The following is a 4065-nucleotide window of genomic DNA, read 5'->3' on the forward strand; positions in this document are numbered from 1 at the left end:
GGAGATAGGGCCTAGGAGATAAGACCAGTTGATAGGAATAAGAATAAGAGATAAGGAAAGGCCAGTTGAGTGGATTACGAGACTTCTTTGATTGTTCAAAGAAAATTTAAGAGTTTTCTGGGGCCATAAATAGGACCCAAATGGGACCCAAATTCTTTTTGGGGTGAGGGGCAAAGGTCTCAACTTGGGCCAATACCCCATTTCCCTTAATCATCCAAACATGACATTAATCCGTAAAAATTAAGAACAACATTTAATAGGTAATGCCATACTATGTATAATCAATCTTCAAACTACATGAAATTAAAAAAAAAACTTTTAAAATATTAAGGTTTAGTGGAAGAAATTAAAATCACAGGGGAACAGAATGAGATTTTATGCCATAGTTGTCATCCTGTTTGCTACTTGAGTTGCCCTGAAGGTGCTTTCAGTAAGTATGCACTAGATGGGTTTATATCCCAATACTCTTATTCAATTAGGGAATGTGAAGGGGAAGAGTATAAACATTTATATAGCACCTCTTATGAATCAGGCACTCTGTTAGATGCTTTTTACAAATATTATATCATTGGATCAATCAAAAAAACAGAATATCAAATATACAACAATAATAATACAGGAATTTTCTTTGGACCATTTCTATCTCAACTCCTTCAGAAAGATGTAAAGGACCATATAACAATGATTATGATATATCTGTTCAGATTTTTATAGCCATTTAAGGTTTTCACAGTGCTTTACATGTACTATCTCATCTTCAGCTGTTAGGTTTACTTCCCAATTAGGTGACCACAGGATTTTTTCTTTCCTGCTTTCTTTCTTCATTGCTGCTATTGAGGATTTCCTTCCCTCCTTACTTTCACTATCAGTACTTCCTATGACAATAATACTCCATTCCTGATTGCTACTTCACATTTTATGGACTATTCAGTTCGGGACATCAGGTGTAAAATGTTTACAAGAAGAAAAGGCTGTGGAGAAAGAAGCATCAATCCTTGAGTGCTACCTTCATTTTCCCACTTTTTCCACTGTTGAACTTTTAAATGAGTGCTCTATTTCTTTGGCATTGATTCATTTTCATCTCAGTTCCTCAATACTGGCCTTAGAGATCCCTTCTTATTCCTCCTTCTAGAGGTCTTGGAAATAGTGGGAATATCTCTTGGTACCAGAACAACTAGAATCTATTTCCAGCTTTATCATCATCTGGAGAGGTCACTTTGTGCAGCTCACTTCTCTGCATCTCAGGTTGTTCTGCAAAATTAGAGGGATGTCTTTTGAAGTCTCTTTCAACTCTGATATTTTATGACTCAAAGACCTTTCTATGGGTCCTGTTGGTATGATCTTTCCTCTGATGTGTAAAAGAATCCTCCTTTAATCCTTTGTGTTCCCATTAGAGACAGAACATGCCTGGCCTTTGTCTTTCCCTGTAAGATCTAAATGGAAAGAGGGAGAGAGAGAGAGAGAGAAGAGAAAGAGAGAGAGAAGGGGAGGAGGATGGAATGAGGTAAGAAGAGGGGGCCTTGGGGACTTCCTGTATATCTTATCTTTTATTTCATAATAACTAGGTAGATTTTTTTAAAAAAAAATGTGTTTCTTTTAGGAAGGCCACATGAACTTGTTTCTTAAATTTCTTAAAAGGTTGGTAAGTAGGGAACCAGTCCTAATTGGAGGCACTTAATACATGTTTGTTGGAACTGGGCTAGTGAAACAGTCTTATAACTGAAATAAGAATAGACTAGAGATACTTGAGACCTGGTCCAGTCAAGGTTTTCCAGGCTGTTCATAGACTGTAGAAAAACTTCTAATACTCTGAACAAGACACTCCAACTCTTGGCTCCAGACATTTTCTCTGACTATCCTCCCATGCCTAGAATCCTCTTCCTCTTCATCTCTGTTTACTATCTTCCCTGGCTTCCTTCAAGTCCCAGGTAAAATACCATCTTCTTCATGAAACTTTTCTTAATCTTTGTTAATTCTAGTGTCTTCTCTTTCTTAGTTATATCTCATTTATTCTGTATATAGTTTGTTCAAACATACACACACACACACACACACACATACACACATATATATGTATGTACATATATATATATACACATACATACATATGTGTATGTTTGTTTCTCCATCAGATTGTGAGTTCTTTGAGGTCAGAGGACTGTCTTTTTCCCTTTTTTGGTATCCTCAGTGCTTATCACAGTGCTTGGAATATGGTAGATGCTTAATAAATGCTTATTGACTGACTGAAGTCTCTATCAATAATCAAGTTCTTGCCTCAAGCTACAGAAGCCCTCAGTTCATCCTCATAGACTTACAGGGGCAATTGGAGGAAAGAAGCTGCTACACATTTCACAGCAGGATAGAGATATTGTTCTGGTCTCCAGATTATAATTCTGGGCACATTTTTTTTTTTTTGTGGAAATCTTTGAATACTCTGACCGTGAAAGACTCTTAGCTACTCTTTACTACCCTTAGCTACTCTTTTCCCTTTACTTTATGACTTAGGTCAAATTCTACCTTCTGTAGAAGGTCCTTTCTGGTCCTCCGAGATTCTAAAGCCTTTCAAGTTACAATCCATCTACACTGTATATATTATATGTAGTTAATCAGTTACTTTATTATACATTGGAATATACTGCCCTTGAAGGCAGGAATTTGTTTTTTCCTTTCTTTATATTCTAGTGTTTTAGCACATATTAGGCACTTTATAAGTAAATGTTTGTTGAGTTACTCAAATGGTGACTATGTTCTATAGTACTTTGATATGTTTCAGTTTGTACAAGTGAATTTGTGTTTGAGCTCCCCAATTATCTAGGTAACTGAGAAGGGCTGTATGAGGACTGACTGTATTAGCTAAGATACAGAATGACTTGACATAGCAATAATCCTTTGCAATAACAGAATAAACCTGGCTGGACATGTAGCAAATCGGCAACTCTGAATCAAATTAAGCTCTAGCCAGCTTTGAAGCAGAGCCTGAATCATTTGGTGGTTTGTGGACCTTCAAGAGATATCCTTATCATCAGAGACTCTCCTAATTGTTGGTTATGGGGCTCTCAGATATATCTTATTTTACAGTTTTTGAAGATATCCCCTTATCTAATTGTTTGTTCTCAAACCTTGAATTTCCAGGCCTGTTTATCACGAAAAATGCCTTGTGATTTGTATATCAAAGGTATCAAAAGACCTTTAAATTATTTCAAATTGTTTTTCATAATGATTGATCATATTGAATCTATAGGCAATATATTGGTGTGTTTCTTTTCATTAACCCCCTCAAACATGGACTTTTTCCATTTAAAATCTTTCTGCCAATAAATATTTTTGAATGAACAGACAGATGAATTAAAGAGTGGATGAATGAGTGAGTGAATAAAGTTGGTTGGTACACATGATTTGAATCATAAGTGTGTATATTAATCAAACAATGAACAAATATTTATTAAGTGCCTACTATGTAACAAACACTGTGCTAATTGCTAATAATACACAAAGTTGCAAAATACAGTCCCTCTCCTCAAGGAGATTACAGTCTAATGGAGGATAAAACATATAAACAAATATGTATATATGAAGGAAGCTATAGACAGGATAAGTAGGAAATAATTAATAGTTGGAATACACTAGAATTAAAGAGGGTTTGGGGAAAGCTTTCAGTAAAAGATGGGATCTTAGTTGGGACTTAGAGGAAGACAAGGAGGCCAGGAGTCAGAGAAGAGGAGGGAGAACATTATATGCACGTGAGAAGGCCACAAGTGTGTATACATATATATGTATACACACATATATGTGTGTGTACATGAATGTGTGTATACATAGACATAGATGATATAGATGTATATAGTGAAAGCTGAGTATACTTGTGTTGACATGCTTTTAGGAACAACATTTTCATTGACTCTTGTCCAGGGGTGAAATGGAAGGAGGAATAGGAATATTTTCTCCAGGCACATAAGTACAACCGTGCTACACTCTATGCACACCTGTTATTGGAAGCATATTTGTGGGATTATAAACTCTTTAGAATATAATTCCTGAATTTTGAATCAAAGTTCACACACACAC

The sequence above is a fragment of the Vombatus ursinus genome, unplaced genomic scaffold, assembly GCF_900497805.2.
Source record: "Vombatus ursinus unplaced genomic scaffold, bare-nosed wombat genome assembly UNPS02014909.1, whole genome shotgun sequence".
Classification (NCBI taxonomy): Eukaryota; Metazoa; Chordata; class Mammalia; order Diprotodontia; family Vombatidae; genus Vombatus; species Vombatus ursinus.